Source organism: Myxocyprinus asiaticus, chromosome 31 (assembly GCF_019703515.2).
Source record: "Myxocyprinus asiaticus isolate MX2 ecotype Aquarium Trade chromosome 31, UBuf_Myxa_2, whole genome shotgun sequence".
NCBI classification, from domain to species: domain Eukaryota; kingdom Metazoa; phylum Chordata; class Actinopteri; order Cypriniformes; family Catostomidae; genus Myxocyprinus; species Myxocyprinus asiaticus.
In genome coordinates, this window is record NC_059374.1 from 10186520 (window position 1) to 10209889 (window position 23370).

The window sequence follows — 23370 nt, forward strand, 5'->3', positions numbered from 1 at the left end:
GTGCAGAAGGTGTTGATGTTACTGGATGGCCTTAAAAAGCTTTTGCAGGTTGAGGATATAGACCTGTTGACTGGGTTGGAACTAGTTGTGAGTGATATCAAATGTGTGAGTAAACTCCGCTGTGAGGCCGAGTTCACAGAGCTATGGAATATGGTCACTGATTCGGACACCATTATTTGGCTGAAGAAACACCAGGACAAAAGGACAATGACAAGACAGAGTTATTGAGGCTTTCTTACAGCACATTTGACACGCTCCTTGGAGAAATCAATCATTACTTCGATAAACGCAACACAAGTCTTGCTCAGTCGCTGATTGCTTTGAATCCAGAGAGCGACATGTTTTTGGATCCAAAGTTACTCCAGCACATCATTAACAAAATTGACCATCGTTGAGATGGAATTTGTTGTTGCCAAACAGTTTATTTCCACAAAAAAAAAAAAAAAAAGAGGCAAATGAGAAATGGAACACAAAAACTCCTCTTAAAGTACCACAAAACTTTGTAGGCAATGCTAAGTGTACTGATTGCTGTGAAGACCGGATGAACACTAGACGCTTCAACTGCCATGTGTGAAAATTCATTTTCAGTTTTGAGAAATGTATTCACAGACCACAGATGTTCTATGCGGCACGCACTTAAGGCCTTTGAGAAAGACCTCACACGCAAGTGCCTACATGAGTGAAAAGATAAAGTTCTCAGGAGATTTCACTCCGAGACCTGTCGCCTTCAGATATTTTAATGGTGAGTTATGTAGTTTAATTTGTTACAAATTACAGTTGTTTTAGGCTGGACTATCTAGTTTGTATATTGTTTGCAATATTTATGCAGTATGTATTCTGTGCATATTATGTCAATTTGATTGAACATTAAGCAAATATATTAAATACCTGCAGGGCATGAAATTTGGCACAGGATTGCGTGTATTGTGCACAATTTTTATAATTCCTGCAAGTTCCACGTTCATAACGCAGGGAATTACTGCACAAATTTATTCACGTAAGCATGTACAGTAGTTGAAAATTTGTAAACGAAACCACACAGATGTACATAATCAGTGCTACTGAGTCTCTCTCTCTCTCTCTCTCTCTCTCTCTCTCTCTCTCTCTCTGACTATAGTGTGAGCGCTGTCACATATTTGCTAAATTTATGTATAATCTGTTAATTTGACATGAACATGACGTTATATCACGTCTCTGCAAGCAAGCAATGCAATTAAACTATCACTCCTGTTAGCTACCAGAACTACTGCTGGGTGAAGAGAAATGCTTCATCATCCTTATAAACATCTGACGCTCCATCTGACGTATACAAGTATTTTTAATGCCTTGAGAATCAGTCCATTTTAATAATATATATGTAGGCCTATGTACTGATTTATGTAATATAAATAATGTATTAATAATAAACATATTTCAAATCTCATCCTATTAACTATCTTTAATAGCCTATACATATTATTAGCCTATCTATTTTCCATAAACATCATTACTGATTTAACAGCAATTATTTAATGGGACTGCAAAATGTACAAAATAAAAAAAAAATAAAAAAACTTGGACTAAAATGCAAAACAACTCATTTTATTTCTAAGATGATAACTGGACACAGAATTAAACATGCACATAATGAGATAACATGATCATGTGACAATGTAGCATACTAACTTTTTCAAACATTTATCATTGCATAGTTCATAATATTTCAGATGCTATTTTTAAAAACAATAGGGAGTATTCTGTATGCACAGTAAGAAGATATTTACTCAGTATTAAGTATTTGACAAATGTAATAAGGTCAAGTGACAATGTAGCATACTACTGTTTGAAATGTTTAGCGTTACATAGTTGGTACAGTTCCACATGCAGTTTTACAGTCAGTATGCTAGTATTCCATTCTGAACACAGCCATTGTCTTATATACTAACAGATATAGACCTCATAACAGACTATAAATAAAGAGAATCCAGCTAGCAAACAAATTTTACAGAGGTCAAAGCAGCACAAAAAACCATAGATGGACCCCTCGAGACTTACCGTACATCAACAGTCACTTTACACAGAAAGACACCAGTGATCCAAGAAGCAGAAGTGGACTGGTGCCACTGCTGTAGTGTAACTGGTATAAACCATCCATTGAAGAACAGGGGCGGAAAGCCAGTGTTTTGGTAGCATGACCCAGAAAGGGCAGGTCGCTACCGTGGGAGTTAGGAACAGATAAACCTCACTTCCTAAAAGGAGACTCCTACCTCTGTTACATGGTAACGGTGAAACATGTGCATATGGGGAAGTTGTAAAAAAAAAATAATAATAATAATTTAAGTTCCTGTAGGATAAAGCCATGGCCTTATTGAACCATTGTAGCGATTGTAAATTTGTGGGGACAGTGATTTGGGATGCGAAGTATAACTACTGAAGAGTTGGGGACATAACTCCAAAAAATAAATAAGGTAAAGGAGGTAGAAAAGATCCGGTGTTACTTAAGACACGAGATTTAAGGGTTAAATGAGGTGACAAAACGTTGCAAAAAAAAACTACATTTCCCATCATTCTCTGTGGCAGATGAGAATGATAAAATACATAAATCATTAGTATACACCTAGTGCACATCCTTTGCTCTCCATTTTATTGTGTTGGTGCTTCCAATCTTTGTGTAGCTAGTTTCGTCTCTGTCAGCAAGTAAAAAAGAAAGAAAGAAATATGAAATCGCCCAATTAGTCCTTTTTTTTCTGGCTAAAGTAAAATGCACATCACGATTATGACCTCCAAGTTGGAAATTCCCTAGAGGACTAGAAGGCAGCATATCACACAATCATGAATTTAGTGCAGCCATGACAACTCTCGGAAAGATTTTGCATGTTAATAGGGATATGATATATTGACTATATTGGTCTTTGTGGACTAGATCTGCTACGCTGCTGCTGCTGCTGTTGCAGATGAAGTACTGAGACTTGCTACTGCTAAAAAATACACAGACATACTGAGTTAAGCATGTGGACATGCTGATGCAGCTGCACAATTAGACCAAATGCAAGACTTGCTGCATCGAGCATATAGGACATGCTGCTACACAAACAGAAATACAAACAATCCCCCAACAATGCAGAGAAGCTGCACAAATGCATAATATAAAAACACAAAACACATCCCCCCCAACCAAGCAGATCTATCGCCAAGACTTGTGTACTGCTGCTGCCCCAAGAGCCATGTGCACCAAGTGTATGCTAGAAATGCCAAATGGCATAAAGCTAAATTTGAACTAAATGAACTAAATTTCTATGTGTGCCTGGGCCTGTTGGCTGAATGGCTTAATTGCCTAATGACCTGACTAATAATGTGTACCTGGACCAGGAAATCCCAGAGCTTATTTAACTAGTGACTTAGACTAGCCATGTGTGGATTTATTTAATCTAATAACCTGTGATAACGATGTGTGCCAGGCCAGATTGTTAAAGATGTGCTTCTATGTGCCAAAAGCAGGTCTTACCTTACAAGTTGATTAAGAAAAGCCCCAGCAACCACCTGAGCAAATAGCATTTTCAGAGATAAACTCTAGAAACGCCCTGCAGCTTACTTACTAACTGAGCAAATTTAAATGTTAGGCAAAGTGAGAGTCCGCAAGTTGATTGGCTACCCGATTACATTTCAAAGAAGCAATCATCTTACACAATGTGAGCCGATTGACTTATCATGTCACATGTGAACTAGCTAACTGGCTAACAGATAACAAGTTCAAAGAATCAACTTGTGCCATATAGAGTTTCATGGGTGAACTTTTTTCGTTTTGACAATTAAGTGCTAAACTCAAGCTGTCTTCTAAGCTGTCTTGAAACAATTGTATCTGTTTTGTTTTGTTTTTTCTCTGTAAATCATTACATTATTAAAACATTCCAGCCTGACACCCTTACTCTTAAGAAACAGTCAGTGTGGCTCAATAATCTGATCTTGTTTAGTAAATATTATTGTTAAATATTTATTTGGAGATACCACTGCATAGTTCATGAGTATGCTTACAAAAGTTTACAAGCCACTGAAGTCACAAGTTTACCAGAAAATGCATTGTAATGATGCTAAGGCAAGCATCAACATACCTAAAATGTAGGGTTGAGGAGAGGTGTGCTTTTACTTTTCTAAGCAATCAGATGCACAATTTTTGCATGGCAGATGATAAAACAGATAGACTTGAAGGAGGGACCCAAACCATATCTAGAGACCAGAATATCATATAGACTTGGTGCTTGGCTCTTTTGATTTCAGCCTGTAAGGAACCACCAAGCAACCATCCAGAATATCCTAGCAACCACCCAAAACACCCTAGCAACCACATAGCAATGCCTGGCAATCACCCACCTAAGCATTGTGGCAGCAAGTTTTGAACAGGCAAGCACCACACACTTTTTCTTCAGAAAGTGTAAAAATCAAGTTGGTGTTATGGTTGTTTATGCTTTTGTTATGTGGCCTTTGTGATGTTATGAAATGTTTCATGTGAAGTACCAGTCTGAGCACTTTTAAGTGCAAACTTGTGTGAAACAAATACATATGTCTCTGTCACAGCCTTCTATTGTGCAAAGATTGAAAAAAGTATACTTCATCCCTGTGTAGACAATTTGGGATGACCTCATTTGGAAAAACAATCCATATATAAATTAAATATTGTTTTTTTTATTTTAATAATGCTAAATTTTTTCTGTTAGGGTTAGGTTTAGATGTGGTTTAGGGTTAGCTTCCAGTAATTATAGTTAGCTTTATATAAAAACAATAGTCTATGGTATGTCCATTTAGATAGTTCAGCAAAAATGTGTGTGTGTGTTTGTGTGTGTGAGTGTGTGCATGTGTGGGCAGCTTTAAGTGGTTTACGAGGACTTTTTTTAGGTTACAAACTGGTAATTACAAGGGTATTATGCTATAAATGTGGTTTATGAGGACATTTCTAGTGTCCCCATAATTCAAATCGCTTAAAAAAAAACATACTAAACGATGTTTAATTGAAAAAGTAAAAATGCAGAAAGTTTTCTGTGAGGGTTAGGTTTAGGGGTAGGGTTAGGGTTAGGGGATAGAATCTATAGTTTGTACAGTATAAAAATCATTATGTCTATGGAGAGCCCTCATAATGATAGCTGCACCAACATGTGTGTGTGTGTGTGTGTGTGTTACAAGTCAAAGCTCTGCTGTATGGCCTTCATACGCTCACTGCTGCTATTGACCTGCTTCAGTGACGTCACTTTTTCCCCGCAGCCGCCATATTTTTGACCATCGGCTGTATGAAACAATGGCGATAAATGGAAAAACACCCGTTAAACGATATCAAGAAAAACCTCAAAAAACGCTTTTGATCCATGCCAAGTCCCAGGAAAGGTGTATTCAGGTCTTGTGTCTGCACAAACATTGCCAAATTTGACTTTCGCAGACACTGAAATTTTATCCACGATTCATCTCTGTACGCAGGCGAGTCTGATGTGTGACTGGCGAGTACACTCGCCTACCAGTGAACATCTCTCATTCAGAAGTTACAAATGTCTTTCTGTTGTTTTCTGCTCTGATTTGGTCAAACTATTACAAAACACAAACTATTACAAAACATCTGAGATGATCCCATCTGTATGAATGTAAGAGCTGCTTTTAACTCACACAGAAAGAGGCATATTAGTGAATATGACTAATATGTTTACATTGTGGTCTGGTGGTGTGAATAAAGTCTGTGGTTTAAAATCTTAAAATATGTTTGTTATTGACTAACATTACTATATACACATATAGTGTGTGTGTATATATATATATATATATATATATTATAGTGTTTTTTCATTCATTACAATGTGTTACAATTATCAGATACCTTTACACTGTCTGGGTGTTCTGAATAACATCGTCCTATGCACATTTCCAGTTTAATTGTATTCGAATAGATGATGTTATAAATATAATCAACACGTGTACAGATAACTGACATGTTTGAATAAATGAGCAAAAGTCCCACAAGTGTTTGCATCCGTGCTCTCCCCCTTCATCGCTGTTTGACTTTGGTGAAATAAAGCCGTGTCACTTAAAAGTTAATAAAACTTTATTGAAAGAAAAATTACATTTTGGCTCTCGTAATTAAACAGCAGTATCACCTTTTCTTAAAATTTATAAATAGCAACCAAAATGCTGCTGACTTTAGATGCATCCCACAGTGCAGCACAATGAAGAAATGTGGAATTTTGGTCACAAACATTGTGGCACGGTCATACAGTGACGTCACATGAAATAGGTCAATCGATTCTTGCTGTCCATCCTATCGCCATGGAAACAAGGCCCCCATCACGCAAACTATCACCAATTCAATCAATGTTTTCCTGGATCCTTTTATGGGTTGTTTGATTGGCCAAGGAACCACCCAATCAGGAGCCTTCAGTTGGGAACAGCTGTGAGGTTATGTATTAATTGTATTAATGAATGTGTATTAATATGTATTAATGAATATTGAATCTGATGAATGAATAATGAATCTGAAAACAGATTTTGCAGCATTTTGGAGTTAATAGAGAGATAGAGAGGGAGAGAGAGAAGACTTCTATATACATGCAGGTCATGGAATGAGCTATAATTGTTTTATAGGACTGGCGCAGTTGAGGAAAAGTGAATGCCTCTTTGAATCAGCCAGGGTACTTTTAAAGGGGATACATCATGGAATAGTATGTACTATTCTGTCTAGGTAGGAAGTCAATACAAAAATACAAAAATATTTTGAAAAGTAAATATTAGGGCTGTCAAACTATTAAAATATGTAATCGTGATTAATCGCATAATTTTTTTGTAGTTAATCGCGATTAATTGCAATATCTTTATAAACATGAGTGGACAAAATATGCTTCATCCAGATGTATTGTTCAGTCATCCACACAAAACCTACCCCACCAACAGAGCTGAATAACAGAAAATGAACACAACACAACTCAATTCAAATTATGTACAAAATATGGTAGTTGTGAGTGTATTATGACAGGATTTATTTGCTTCTTTTTATGGAGTTTTGACACACATGCAAAAAAGACTGCACTGTCATTTACAATTGACAACTCTGTAAAAAATACATCAAAAACTCCTTTTAGACCCTGGTCACAATTGTAACTGGAGGGATTAAATGGGTTTGACAGTGTAGATTACCTGCAGGGTTCCAGCAATGTCTCCAACTTCTGCATTGGCTAGTGCACTATCAAAAATAGACGCTGTAACAGAACCTTGGAGACAGCAACAGGGTTTCCGTTAGCTGGTAATCAGTACCGCCACTCCCTATACGCATGTTACCCAGTCTGTGTAGGGCACCAACTCCCTAGGGGGGCACCAGAAACTCCACCAGCTGCCCTTACTTGCAAGTTATATGTTATCCAAGTCGCGGAACACAGACGATCACCTCGCGCTCACACTTTCATTTTGTGCTCGCACCGTGCCTTGCAACTTTTGCCTCACGCTCGCACCGCGCCTCACAGTGCAAGGCTGGTGTTCAAATGGCAGCTGTCTTGCTGCTGCAATGATGTTACAATGTTAGGAGCTCTATCTGTGCTTTGTGGGCATGTTCTAATGCTGTGCTACATTGATAAAATGCTTGGTGCAGGTCTCAGCATAATGTCTCCCACCATCTGTTTCCCGACGGTCAATGCATGTGACATTAGCGGCGTTTGCGCGAACTGACTTGCTTCTCATGACCTACGGTTTATTCAAAGGATCATATTACGCATTAACGGCGTTAAAAAAAAATTAGTGCCGTTAAACGAATTTTGCGTTAATAACGCGTTAACTTCGACAGCACTAGTAAATATACTAAATGCTGAATACTAAAAAAACTAATGTTGTCCATTTAACCCATTCATTCAGTGTGATTACTCATATAAAAAATCTATCAAATTAATTAAACATTTTAATGTAATTTAATTTTCATTTATTTTAATTTAAATTATTTTAATATACAATTTAATTTATTATGTAATTAACACAATTAATAATGTGCCCTGAACATACGTAATAATATATATGTCTTAAGGTACATGATAAAAAGAGGCTGTTTAATCATACGAGTCAGAGAGAGAGTGGCAAATGTAAAATTATATTATAACTAGGCCTGTCGATTGAACGCGTTAATTCAGTGCAATTAATTATATAAAATGTAACATGTTAAAAACATTTACGCAATTAATCATGTCCCCGGACCGTAATAAGGAAGATTCCTGAGCAATTCAAGCTTGAAGTACCACCTGTTTTCTCCAGGGGGCAGTAAGCAAAACTGCAGCTGTATAGGCAATGTGCCGCTTATACAGAGAACAGTGTTGCCATGTCTGCTTATTATAAGTGACTTTGGGCTTTTTTTCATGAAGTCGCTTATAACTATAGGAAGTCGCGGGATGCAGTTTTTTGGGCTTGTTGCCAGAGTACAGTTGCGTTTTTGAGCTTGCTAATGCTTAGGTGCTCAAAGCACAATAAATTGCAATCTACCACTAATAGCAGCTGCCAAATAACCCCATATACTGTTAAAGCCGTGCTCTACATCAGTGGTGTCAAACACACAGCCGGTGGAAGAGTCATCTGACCCGCAAATCTCAAAGCAATTTCAAGCTCAAAATATATTGAGCAGAGAAAAACTATATATATATATTCATTACAGACTTTTAATTTTTTTATATTCCCTGATATTTTCAGGTTTTCCATGACAGTGGGAACCCTGTAATGAGTGTGTGGGGTCACTTATTTTAGCTTCTTTTGGTGAGGCAAGTGGCTTATTTTGGGCTTGTATTTGCAGACCAGGTTGCTTGTTTCTCTTTCAAGATCTGGCAACACTGACAGAGACCAAACCAACCCTTCAGCAGACAGCACAACATGAATATGCATTCTTGTGTTCAAAACACAGCTTGAAGGAGTGCAAATTTGAATTTAGGAATCTCAAGACATGTTTTTCTAAGTACTAAACTATGTTTAATTGTAACTTAACAGTAACCTAAACATTTTATGTATATGACGCGACACAACCAAAGTGCGACCCTCTAAAAGCATCCATCTGATACAGGTGTACATTGATGTATCCTTAGACAACCTCTCATAATAAATCTCAGACTGACTGACAAATTAAATTGCAAAATGGATTACTGTGAACTGTAGGCCAATGGTTGGCTTATGTTCAATAATATGCAAATGACCAATACATTGTATTGTCTTTTCAATGCCTCTGCCACAATAATGCACTTTATTTATCTATATATTGTGTGTGTGTGTATATATATATATATATATATATATATATATATATATATATATATATATTTATAATTATTTAATAATTATATATTGCATTATTGTTATTTGAGGGACTATCTCAGCAAATATTTGATCAAATTAAATTCGATTAATTAATCGAAATCACGTGGAAACACATGCCCCCATTCTAGGAGACGCATGACAGATGTAAACAAAGATGGATGTATGGGAGCGCTGCTATTATTGTTGCTGCTTCTCTGTTCCGAGTCTCAAAAGAAAGTGCATTTATGTGCAGTCTTGTGTGGAAAGACGGAGACTGTGACGCAAGTTGGAGGTGGTGTTAATTGTTTTCTCCACTCCGCTTGGTCGCCATCTTCAATTCTTCATGGTCCAGTGTTGTGGCCGCGTGCGGTCAATTTCCATTGGCTGCTCACCATATGACTTCAGCTTTGAGTCGTGGAGCATCATACACTATGAGTTTTCCTCTATAATTGGCTCTAAAATATTTAATATTTTTATATCCTGCAACTAAATGGAATATTTTCACTATCTGTCCAATTTAATGAAATCTATATGACTCCAGAGTAATTGAACCATCTCTGTCTTTCATAAGCGTGTCCTAAACTTGTACATGCTCAAACCATTAATCTGACTCTGTTCACACATAGCATTAAAACGGAACTTTTCAGGTAATGTTACAACATCTCGCTCAGGGAAAAGCCAATGCTAAATTTACCAGAATTTTCTAAACTAAAAATATCAATTAATTTTATGAAAAAGGCTGTATGTGTGAAAGTGACGACTGACAAACATTATAAGTGCACTCCAGGTGGGGAAAAATTATAGTAAATGGTAGAATATAGACCCCAGTAAGCCATTATGCTCATTTCCTTCAGATTAAACAAGACTCAATACACAGTGAGATGACAATGACTATTTTTGATTGACTAAATGAGCAAGCAAATGTGTGTGTGTGTGTGTGTGTGTGTATTAATTGACAGCAAATGAGACAGAAACAGATGGTGAGAGATGAAGATTCGCTCATGAGAGCAAGACGGAGAAAAGGAGTAGCCTTGCGAAGGGAAGGGAGAGGTTTTCCCAAGTTCCAGGAGTGGTGTGGACCTTTCTCTGCACGGAATGTGATTGTTTGAAGTGGTTTCCTGAGGAGTGTTTTTGAAAGGAAACAGCTCGGTGGGGGTAGGCTGGTATAGCCCAACCTCTGCCCCTGACAGCTAGAAATACCCTCACACTCCTGCTCCGAGAAACCCACCCAAGCCAACCCAAAGCCACCTTGAAAGGAGTGAAGGCCAGCAACGGTGGTGCGATACACCTAAACAAACACACATACACACTCTGGGTGGTTATGAGGAGACTAGCGGGTGATGCACAGGGCCACACACGTTTGTGTTGGCCCTAAGAGACCATCCAGGGAAAAGATGAGGTAACAATGCCTGCTTTGAGCAGATAGCATGGTCATTACTCGATCTAAGAGAGAAAACAGAAAGACCAAAGAATGGGCTATCCTCACTCTGCAGTCCCCCAAATTAAAGTGCTCAGACATTCTGTTGCCGGAGATGTGGGTGAGGTCCAAGTCACCAAGTATAAATAATTACATACGCACATACACATACATTAGCACTCACACACATGCTCTGTTCCAAAACCTAGTGGGCTGCCTACAAAGGCAATATTTTCAGGCATCATAGACATGCTCCCAACATAAAGGTGGTCTAAAATGTAGGCATCATAACATAAGTATACTGCCTCTTAAGATACCCTGTTTTGACCAAATTCTAAGTGAGCATTGCATATATCCTTCACGGAGTATGCATTGCACTAAGCTCAGTGAAAAAATAAATATGGTTGAAAAAGCGAGAAATATGATTATATTTAATTCAGTACTGAAAAGCACTGATAAAAATTGTTCTGTGCAATTAAATATAACGATGCACCAATGTATTGGCCAATCATCTGTATTCGCATTCATCAAACATCGCCCGATTGTTAAAAAATAGCCGATGATCAGGGCTGAATACTTCCTGTCACTCAAATGGGGCCAGAAAAACAAGTCAGGCAATTAATCTACAACTCGTGTATGAAAGGAAATGTCTCTTGTGTGGAATTACTTTTAATTGGGTAACAATGAAAGCAGTTTTAATTTGTAAGCTTTGCTCTGCTAGAATTTCATGAGGTGGAACCACCGTTAAAACTTTAACACAACTAATTTGTTTACCCACCTTAAAACTCACAGCAAGGAATATGTAGAGTGTGTTAAAGCTAAAGCATAGGCTACTTCAGCTAAAAAGGGACAAGCTTCATCAATCAGAATTCAGTTAATGTGAGTTAAGAACATTCGATCTTTTCGGAAAGACAGAAATCATTCGAAATTAAGAAATCTTACCAGTTAAATGTGAGCCTGACTGGAGGCTATTCAGAATTCAGTTAAAGTAAAGAATGTTAATATCAGTTAATAATGTAAACCACCTAAATAATGCTACCGGTATAGGTAGATTTTGTTCTAAATAATCGGATATCTGTATCGGCACACACATTTTGTATTGATGCATCCCTATTCTAATAATTTATAATTTTACTTAATATTTGTGTGTGCTATGTATTTTTATGCTTATCAGACTATTTTTATGTTAGCTTAGCAACATGCTAATGTCAAAGTCTATTAAAATCAATTATGAATCAAGCCTCCAGTGCAGAGTGCTATATGAATCCAAATCTGTCACTTATGAGGTTTCTATGATGGTCAAGACACTACCATACAAAGCAGCTGCCTATGTACTGTACTTGTCGGAACAGAGCTACAGTCTATATTGTTTGACTTGCTAAAATATGCATGAATAAACTGACAGACAAGCCTTTGCTAGAAATCATTTTAACACGTAGCACAGGACATGATTATTTTCGCATACTAACCACACTTTTGTTTATCAGAGGAAGTGACTGGCATTTTGCAGTTTGAAAGAGACTTTTTGAGATGCAATGTCCCACACACAATCTGTAATATCTTAACAGCAAATGTCAGAACCTAAGTGGCCTTCCCTAATCATTGGAGGAAGTGGAATTCCTCTCAGGGTGTGGATTATACAAACACACTAACGAACAGAAAAACATTGGCTTGCTGAAAGTGGATAGTGACCAGCTGGGAATGCTCTGATATATTAGCTGACACTAAATATGTAATTAGGCCAACACTCTAAAGAGTAGTGAGCTCACAGAAATGATCGACAAAGTGTCTTTTAAGAGAGAAAGGTAGATAGCTAACTATACGATGTTAATAATCTTTATATGCTTCTGTTCTGTAAGAACAGTCAATAAAAAGTTTATGTTTAAATCTATGTGACAATAGCTGTAACAAGGGATCTCAAATCAAAAGACAGCCTACCCCAAAGTCTTTAGGATATTCTAGTTTTTATTTATGTCTTGGGTCCCTAAATCAATGTAAGTCTATAAGATTTTATCACCCAGTCCTTATTATTCCTTCCAGCCCACCCATTAACAATTAGTCCCACCCCAAACTCACGCCATTAGTTGAGCCATAAATTGATGTTACCAAAAAAAATTTTTGAAAGCTCCACAAAACCACATTGTTTACACTCTTCAGGAAGTCAACCTATGGATGACTTATTTATAGTCTCTGCACATTAAACTGGGATAGAAGAGTGTTTTAACATATATATATATATATATATATATATATGTTTGGTAGTGGTGGCTCAGCGGTTAAGGCTCTGGGTTACTGAGCAGAAGGTCAGGGGTTCAAGCCCCAGCACTGCCAAGATGCCACTGTTGGGCCCTTGAGCAAGGCCCTTGACCCTATCTGCTCCAGGGGTGCCGTATCATGGCTGACCCTGCACTCTGACCCCAGCCTAGCTGGGATATGTGAAAAAGAAGAATTTCACTGTATATGTGCAAATGTGTGATAAATAAAGAAAATTATTAATTATATATAAGTATATTTTTTTTTCCAAACATCAGCTTTTGTTCTAGATTAGTCTTTCTCTAGATTAGTTCTTAACTTATTGTAAAGTAATTGTTATAAAATTCTACAGTTCTCATAAAGCAAAAGAGAAAGGGTGTAAGAGTGAATGAGGGGAGTGAGAGAGAGTCTGCTGGCCCGAGCTCTCAGTGGTGACACAAAACGGAAGTCAGGGTTCGGCAATCTCCTTTTCCTCTTTTCTTCAATTCATGACCTTTCTCCACACTCCGACAGCGAGACCCACTCAATAACTCGCACGTGCACACACAAACACACACACATCTGTTAATGCTAACAGAGCAAACAACTAATTTTCTCTGATTCATTCTCAGGGGGCACATGCCCTTAAGCTGTTACAGAAATAAATACTGAGGTATGTATGAATATAATTCGTTATCTAAATTTAATATAAATAATATTTTAGAAATATGTGTAATCCATGTAATGTTCTTAAAAGTAATTCACTTAATTGAAACTCTGCAACTGTAAAACTGATTAAAAGAATTTTAAATGTAATGTTTTACACTACTTCTGTCTTAAAAGTAATTAGATTACAGTAACTACTTCTTAATCGGATTACTTCCAGCACTGCTTGCAGGGGACCCAGTCAGATGGGTGAAATGTCCCGTATTGAAGGCTTTGTGTCTCTTACTGAAGCGGCAAAATGCTTAAGGGGGAACTGTTTAAAGATCAAATTACACTTATGCAGTGTTCTATTTCAACTCTGAAACCAACCTGCTGCTTGGAAAAGTGCAATGGAATGCCAAGTCCTACCGACAATCTAGAATTCTGTTTTTGCCAAGATGTGGGTGCATGACGTCACACAAACATGTCGGCACGCAAAAAGATGTACAAAGTCAATGAGCGTGCTTACATGCACATATTTACACCGATTATGCTTAATAAGCCGACAACGCGTGCGATCATGTAAACGCAATAAACTACGTTCCTTTATCGGCGTAAAAGCCATAAACGGCTTATAAATAACCCGGTCAACACAGGTAGATTTTTGCCCATTACGCCAATGTCGCGTGCCGTGTAAACACCTTACCCGATTTTCTTACCGGCTCATCCAATGTGCACACTTGTTAAGCGCATGCCTCTTTACAGTTTGACGTCAAAAGTAGAGAATAACGCGACTATATCAAATGTCATGTAAATGTGGATTTCTTGCCTTGTCAGATTAAAAAAAAAAAAAAGCTATTTTTAGAGAGTAATCAGCATATTGGTGTGCATATCAATGGACTTAATGATAAACATTCCATTTTTAGGCATTTAAAACACAGAGTCAAAGTTTCTATATTACAAGATAATAAAACTTGTTTTATTTGGACAAATCTAATTGCGATTATTTTGAAAAAAAAATTGCGATTTGAACTGCGATATGATAAACATAAAACAAAATGTGTGATTCCTTTTAACCAAAATTACACCATGTTTTGCCCATGCTTTACTGCTGACCAGAGATACTGTTCTAGAAAGGGTATTCACATTTGAGTCCTCTAAAAAGAACCAAACTAAATAAATAAATTGTAAAAATGCAAAAGAGGGGGGAAAGCATCATAATCACATTGTCTGCTTTGTAAAAAACAATTTGTCCAGTTTGTGATTGGGTCAGTTCACTTTTCATCATTATTTTTTTGAAACCCAGTCAACTTGAATATCATATTATTGCAATAATAATAATGTTAAGTTAAGAAATTATTATAGAAATATATTATTGTATAATAATAATTATCATTATTACTATTCTAATTTATTATTATTATTATTTAATAGTAATTTATTTATTTAATAATTTCTTAATTTACTATGCTGTCCCGGTAAACCCTCAAGTCTTTTTTCAAACCAATGAAAAAAGGTAGAAGCTTTTATTTTGCAAACTGAAGGGACGGAAGTTTATGTTGTTTGAAGTTGTGTGACAACGGCCATTTAATGCAGTGAAATGCTCTCATCTGCCTTTCTGTCAACAAAAACCCGCTCTCATGGGGTTATTTTAAATGTGTAAAGTAAATTGTAGTGGCCAAACATAGAGGTATGTGAAATTACGCAAATGTGCAATTAAAGTAAATCTGGGGCGCTTTAAATAATGCGCTCAGATCACGATCTGAGAACTCAGAGCACATCTGTTACTCAGGGCACCAGATGGAGTTTTGTGTATGAAGCACAGAACAACTCTGAAACCACATGTGTAATACAATGATCCCATTGTATTTAAGAAAGCACTACACAGGGGGCCTGGGCAGCTCAGCAAGTATTGACGCTGACTACCACCCCGAATCCAGGGCGTGCTGAGTGACTCCAGCCAGGTCTCCTAAGCAACCAAACTGGCCCGGTTGCTAGGGAGGGTAGAGTCACATGGGGTAACCTCCTCATGGTTGTGATTAGGGGTTCTCGCTATCAGTGGGGTGTGTGGTAAGTTGTGCGTGGATTGCGGAGAGTAGCATGAGCCTCCCATGCTGTGTGTCTCTGCGGTGTCATGCACAGCGAGCCACATGACAAGATACGCGGATTGACGGTCTCAGAAGCGGAGGCAACTGAGACTTGTCCTCCACTACCCGGATTGAGGTGAGTAACCGTGCCACCACGAGAACCTACTAAGCAGTGGGAATTGGGCATTCCAAATTGGGAGAAAAAGAGGATAAAATAAAATAAATAAATAAATAAATAAAAGAAAGCACTACACAGACAAAACAGCCATGCACTTAGGCGCAGCACAACAGGCAGTGCGTTGAGACTATTTATTTATTTAATTAAACTGTAGCCCTCGAGGTTTGAAAATCAAGCTGGGTCATTTTGCGGTTTCTATTTTATCTTGGTTAATCATTCAATTAATTATTATATTTTTATTATGCATACTAAAACATAATTAACTGCCTGAACAAACTGATACATAAATTTGACTTTCCAATGCTATGATAGCACATTTGATTATTAGCTCACTTCGCTCAGCTGTAAAGCTTACAATACAATGTGGTAAAAATAGCATTGTAGCGGTTTGTCATGCTACACTGCTAATCATTGGAAAAATTATTCTAGTTGCTGTCAAAGCTACTCTGTTTTGAAAACAGATGAGCCGTCATGCTATTGAAAAATATAGTTAAGTTGCAGTAGTAGCGTTGTTGGTTACTTTTAGTTAATCACCAAAACTGGTCCTAAACTGATTGTCAATTCTAATGATTAACTATCCCTTAATCAGAGGTAAATGATACATCTGAATGTAGAATAAGAGTTTTAAGAAGAATGATGTTTTAAGCCCCAACCGTAAACCTAACCCTAACCTAAAATCTCTTTGGTTGATAGGAAAGTTGTTCCCGGACCAACAAGTATTTTGATCCAAGAATATGTCCTACATAACGAAACCAAAATAAGCCTATCGAAACAATGATCTTATCCTCTATTAAACATATAAAGATTCACTTACGCATATATTCCTATTCCTATTCCAATTCCATCATTCCTATTAAGTAAAGTCCCTATTAAGTCAACCAGCAACAGCTGTCAACAGTTTTGCACCCAGATGGCAGGTAAACAAAATGATAAAGCAATGCTTCGTTCAAAACGCTGCATCAAACAGAACAAGGAACAAGCACTGTACGTACCTCAAATGCTGCAAGTACACAAAAGACACTGCCTTCCCCCTCTCATTTCCTTTTCTCTCTCCCTCTCTCTCTCTCTCTCTCTTGTGGCCTTGTCAGAAAGACCATAAACAGCATACAGAATGCTCTCAGAGAGGGAGGGAAGAATGCAAGAGAAGACGGACGAAAAGACAAACAACAAGCAGGGTGGTAAGAAAGGACGGAACACATTTGTGAGAGTTTGTGAGGGAAGGAGGGGGTTTGGAACATGAAGAAAAGGGGGATGAGAAAGAATTAACAGGGGAGTTCTCAGATGGGGTGATGATAGTGAGAAAATAAACAAGCCTTCGAGAAGCATTTGGGGTTGGGGGGTGTTTGCTTACTTCATACAGCATGACAAAATAGAGGAGAGTTCCAAATAAACTGAAGTCACACCCAGAGAGAGAAAGACTAAGAGAGGCAAAGAGCCATGAGTCGGTGCCATGGCCCAGTGGTTTGCATATTTGACACATTGGGCATCCGTTTCCCCTTAATTTCAACCCTTTTCTCTTTACAAGGAAAATGCCTTAAAAATAACGATTTAAAGGAATAATTCACCCAAAAAACCCGCAGTAGCCATGTAACCATTTATTTAAATTATTAATTTATTTTTGTGGTGAGAACAATGGTTTTAAAATGATGGCACATGTACCACAAATTAACAATGGTATTACTATAGTAAAAAATAACCATGTTTTGGGTAGAATGATTTGGATAGAATGATTTTTATCACCATCGTTTTGGTTTTCCTGTATTATTACTATGGGTACTGTAGTAAAACCATGGTTAATGTTGTGGTTATGGTTTTACTACAAATACCATAGTTATACCATACTTAGTGTTAGGGATGTCAAAAGTACCAGAACTTTCGGCACCAAGTGGATACTAAAATAAAAAAAAGATGTCACAATAGTCAGATTTCTGCAGTACTGTACTGAGCACCGACTCAATTCAAAAGACACACTGTCTGACTAGCACAAGACTCCTTTCAAATGCTCACACATGAATTTGACATTTTTGAAAAAAATGCATGCACAATCAATCTAAATAAAATCGTGATAGGTCCTAGTGTGTCTATTAAACCACAAAAAATATGCGATTTAATTAAATAAAAATACTTTCTGTATTTGTTGTATGCTTTACAGTGAATGTGTAAAACCACGCAAATGCTAAAATCACTGCATTAAGAGCATGGATGACAGAACAGGGGGCTTATATTTGGAATCCATTGTTAACGTACAAAAGCTCGTTCGGAATGATCATTCATACCGAAAAAATGGCTTTGGTGTGAACAGGCCTTAAGAGGCTCTGTACAACTCGGATTCATGCAAGAAGCACAACATCAATATTGTCATTGTTATATCTACTTTTGTGTTCCATGGGAAAAAAAGAAACTAATACAGTTTTATGAGCACAAAGAGGGTGAGTAAACAATGACAGAATTTTCATTTTTGGGCAATACCAAAGAAAACTAAATTACAAAATGAGAAAGCTTTCGCAATCTCAAGAAAACTCTTACTTTCAAACTCAACTTAACCATCTCACCATATATAACCATACATTTACGTCAAGCAATTTAGAGTCTTCATCACACCATCCCATATTAAAACAAACTGCAACCCTTCCTTTCCTGGGTACATATCCCCTTCAGAGTAACTGCCAATAAAAATCACCCCACCACTTCCCATTCCCACAGTCTCCTGTCCGCTCATTCATAAGGACTTCATTCAGGCTGCCCGCTCAAAGTGTGCTAGCACTCATGCACCACTAGAGGGGGTTTCCATTGTGGCCGGGTGAAGGGTACAGACACAGAGAGCCATACTGTTGTTGTACAAAACACCATTCTGTTCCATGCCTGCAGCCCAAAATGCCCTGATGCAGTTAGACACTTGAGCGCATTTCACACAAGCTCATCCCACTCTCTCTGTAAACCAGTAAGCACAACCTAAAGACCTGCTGAGAGCTGCTTTATAGGGGTAGTTCACCCAAAAATTTAAATTCTGTCATCGTTTACTCAAATTAATGTCATTCCAAATCCATATGACTTTTGTTCTTCCGTGAAACACAACAGGAGATGTTAGGCAGAATGTTAGCAAAGGGTTGGAGTTAAAGGGCACAAAAAAATATGTGTTATGCTGTACATTCTCTTTTCCATTCGCTATGCCAGCCTCAGTTTGTCATTGATTAAACAGAACAACACTGTGTGTGTTTCTTTGTGTGAGAGAAAAAGAGAAGTGTCTTCCCCAGGGAGGCTGAATGACGTCACCGATCTGGGCATCAAGGTTACCTCACTCTCTGCACGCAGACCGTCAAAGGAAGAAGAGAGGAACGGAGGAAAGACAGAGGGAAGGAAGGAAAAGAAAAAGACTGTGGAGGGAGCGCATAGAGTTTTTGCAGGACATTTCATAATTTTTCTTTAAAATAGGACAAAGACATGAGATAATATACAGAATCAGATTTAGTCTTGTTTTCTCCATTTAAACAGATAGATTACCCAAGTCATGTGGGTTTGGAACAACATGAGTGTGAGTAAATTATGTCATAATTTTCTTTTTTGTGTGAACTATCCCTTAAAGTTTACTATAGACCACAGTTCTCTCTTACACACACAAAGCTGTTGACCAACACACATTTGAATGGAAAATTTTGGACTCCAAGCATATAATAAGCAAATTATACAATTACATACAGCTTTGCTCAGAGCTACACTGGAAGTGCACCAGAAGAGTCATGGGAGGGAGCTGTCCTAACGTCATACTCTTCTTTGGAGCTGTTCCTCACAGCCTGTCGTCATCTATTAACTGCTTACTTCCTGTCTTCCTGTGTATTTCAGATTGTGCAATCCTGACAGACTTCAAATAGCTTCCCTTCTGTTGTCTAATAAGCTTCCACACAGGTGTGTGTGTGTGTGCATCCAGAAAGCTTACAGTGCAAAAAAATATTTTAAAGTTGCACTCAGTAATTTTTTCCTCATTAAAAAAGTTTAACTCCTAAAGACAAGAATTGTAACTTTGCAATATATGTAGGAAATCATGACTCCAGTCATATGGGTAACCTTATAAAAGCTGTTTTATTCTACACGGAGAGGGTCCGCACATGGGGGCTGCCATTTTAGAATCACATGACCAGCCGAATACTACTCGCTTAATTTCAGTAACCGTCCTGTTATTTGACACTTTCACTCATTGATTTTAACGTAATCATGGCTGACAGTGAATTAGGGCTGAAACGATTAGTCGACGTTTTCGACAAACATTTTCATTGTCGAATAGTCGTTTGATCTTAACGTAACATAAGATCATATGAAACTCTAATGATTGCACACAAGAGCATCACTGCAGCTCGCGCCTGACTGAGGAGAGGAAGAAAACACATCTCACAGTCCAGACGCACTCTAAACTTTCCAAACAGCTTCAGGTGATGTAGATCACAAAGTATGAGGGAATTATAATGCAAAAATACAAAATAAGGAAATACAGAAGCACTCTTGTGGAATAAGCAGAGCCGGAGCTGATGCTCAGCTTAAGCAAAACTTGCGTGTCGAGCATCTTTCAAGGAAACACCCCGGCGTTACATCTTTAATGCAGTTCTATTTAATGCGTTATAGCTTTATTAAAGTTAAAATAATAAGGAAACTGGCATTTCTCTGTGTGGTCAGCACCTCTTCTATGAGTTGCATGAAGTGTCCCGATCTAAGGGGGAGAGATTGAAACTGCACCCAGCTGAGGTACACTCTGTTGCGGGGACGCTCATCCCTCGAGTGCGCGCGTTTAATGCAGATAGATTATAACGCGATGGCAACTTATTTAATCATAATATATGTCACTAAGAATTTCATATCATGAAGAAAATTGGCAAAACTCAGCTTTATTAATAAGAGAGAGGTTTTTTTTTTTTTGTGAGTTAAAGATGGATTGAAGTGAACAAAAATGTGAGAGAGGGTAGTCTTCGCCCCATTACACACTGCAAAAATTAAATTTTTTATTTGTTTTTGTTTTGGCTTGTTTTCCAATATAAATATCTAAAACTCCTTTAAAACAAAGCACATTTACTTTAGTAGTTTATTTTAAATGATGCTGCATCCAAGCCACTAGGTGTCAGTGTAAGTCCAAGATGACATAAAGATGACACAAAGACAAAATTTACTGAGTGCACCTTTAAGTAAAAAACAAACATACTTTATAAACTATAAATTTACTTAAGAATTGGAATTACTTAAAATTATAAGACGTTTCAGAGAATATAAATAATTGTGTTAAAACACTACTTGTACTGCACTTTCATACATCAAATGCAACTCAAAGTGGTTCACATATCAAAATATGTCTTGAATTAAGTTTTGTTTTCCTCAACACATTGGCATAAATTTTATTTTATTTTATTTTATTCTGGTTTAAGCATAAACCTCACTACCTTTTGTTAGATTAATGCATAAAACAACACAAATTGCCATTGGGGCGAAGAAAAAAACAAGTTACATTCTTTGAAAAAAAATCTTAAAATTTTAAGCAATTTGCTTTTTTAGGTGAATTTATTCCAACTGCATTTACTCTCTCTCATGTTTTTCCAAACCCATATGACTTTCATTATTCCATGGAACACAAAAAAAAAAGAAATTTTGAAGACTGTGCTGGTCGCTCTTTTCCATACAATTATGGTGAATTGAAGCTTTCGAGCTTCAACAATTATCCAAAAGCTCCATAAATATGATGCATGTTCATTAATGAATCATTCAGACAGGTTTTGTGAACCAGATCAACCAGATGCGGCGCTAGGGGTGGGCTTACAGGGCTTAAGCCCCGGATGTTTAAGAAAAGCCCAGAATGTTTTTATAGCCTTGTAGTAATCGCAGAGTTTTCATGCGTGCAGTAAATAAAATCCTTTAGAACCACTATTCTGCTCACTGTGCATTTAACAGTGTCTCCTTTTATGTTCATTCACTTCTGACAAGATCCACCCACTCAGACAAGTAGTATTGACTGACATGTAAACTGGCCAATCCTCGATAAGAAGTTACATACGATCCAGCCAATAATATTTGAACTTTTGGATGTAATTAACTCGATTCCAGACAGATGGTTTGTGCACTTGTCTTGGTGAGGAGATTTATTAGAATACTGATATAACTAGAGGTCGACCGATGTATCGGTTTTGCCGATTAATCGGCACCAATAACAGATTTCTGGAACTATCGGTTATCGGCAAAAATCAACACCAATTGTTTTTCCCCATTGCGTCCAGTGCTGGAGCAGCTGGGAAGGGTCCGCTGTCATTATACAGTTTGAGAGCGGCCTCTAGAGGCGAAATAAAAACTATCACTTCACTGATGCCTTGTGGTGTTTCGTTTTGACATGTGAAACTACACTCTGCATGTAGCGGAACACTTCAGATAAGGATTTAAAACATCAACAACGAAAAGATATGCATGCAGTACACTACATTACACATTGTCATATCATTATAAAGAAATTAATTTGTTGACTAGATGCTGCATTAGTAGAGTACAGCAGTATGTTTGCCAACAAGGCTGAGAGGACACTAACATTAAAGCTAACCTAAAGCAGTTAGAACTATGTGACAAAAGTACACGCAAGTCCTACCCAAATGTTTAAATGTCACAATTGTTACCATCTATTACCATATATTTGCATTAGTTTATATCCAGCTGGTCACGTTTATGCATTCTTTAGCCAGCTAAGTTGCATATTTATAGCTAGTGACGTGAGAAAGCAAATTAATATCTTCATGCAGCCGAGAGAAACGTATAAACAAATCAGAAATGCATCTGATTTCAATAAAAAAAATGTTTCCTCACTGTAATACGATGACTTCAGATCAATAACATTCTTGCGCTAAAAAAGGCTAGACGCGGCGCAACCAATACATTTTAACAGAAAGCAGGTGGCTCAATATGCTTTTAAAGTTCTTTTTAATTAGACACATCATCTAAAAAACAGCGCTCCAGCACAAGACGCTGAATAAACAAAAACAATAGGAAACAAAGATGTTCATCTAGCACGCATTTACATAGAAAAACAAATGGATGGTTGCAAAAGCGTTCGGAATGAACAGCCCCTTTCAGTTGGTGGAGGTCTTTGGCCGTTGCGTCTTGCTCTCTTATGAGCGTTTCTCAGATTAAGAAATGAGTTGTTTAAATGCTTTGTCAGGAAAGATGTTCAACTTGGAAATGTGTGTCTCAGGTTTCTCGTGTTCAGTGCAGTATGTTGTGTTCTGTCTGTTTGAACAGTCCCTGGCCTGGGCTCATAGTCTGAGCCGCTTCACCACCGAGTTCAGCCCAATACCACTACTATCTGTGAATATTGTTACTCTACATACAACTGTACTGAATAAAAAACAATGTGGTATTTCGCTGTTATTATGAAGCTTGCGTCAGGAGTAGTAGGAATCAGTGTAAGTGTAACACCATGTGAACTGTCTATTAAAGCGTTCTCCCCCCTCATTTTACTTTTGAATTAACATTTGAAAATATGGACCGACTAAAACTTTTTAATTTATTTATTTTATGCACATTAGTTGAAA

At 37.5% G+C, this 23370-nt stretch overlaps 1 protein-coding gene across 3 annotated transcripts in view; it reads right to left on the reverse strand.

Moving 5' to 3' along the window:
• The window catches only part of LOC127421990 (endothelin-converting enzyme 2-like), a 111403-nt gene that overhangs the window by 78000 nt on the left and 10033 nt on the right, over positions 1 to 23370 (reverse strand). The window contains exon 1 of one of the 3 annotated variants that reach the window (XM_051665282.1): positions 16816 to 16835. The exons of the other annotated variants lie outside the window; for them this stretch is intronic. The gene's annotated coding sequence lies outside the window, so the exon portion shown is untranslated. Of the gene's footprint in view, positions 1 to 16815; positions 16836 to 23370 lie in introns of those variants that run through there. 3 annotated transcript variants of the gene reach the window in all.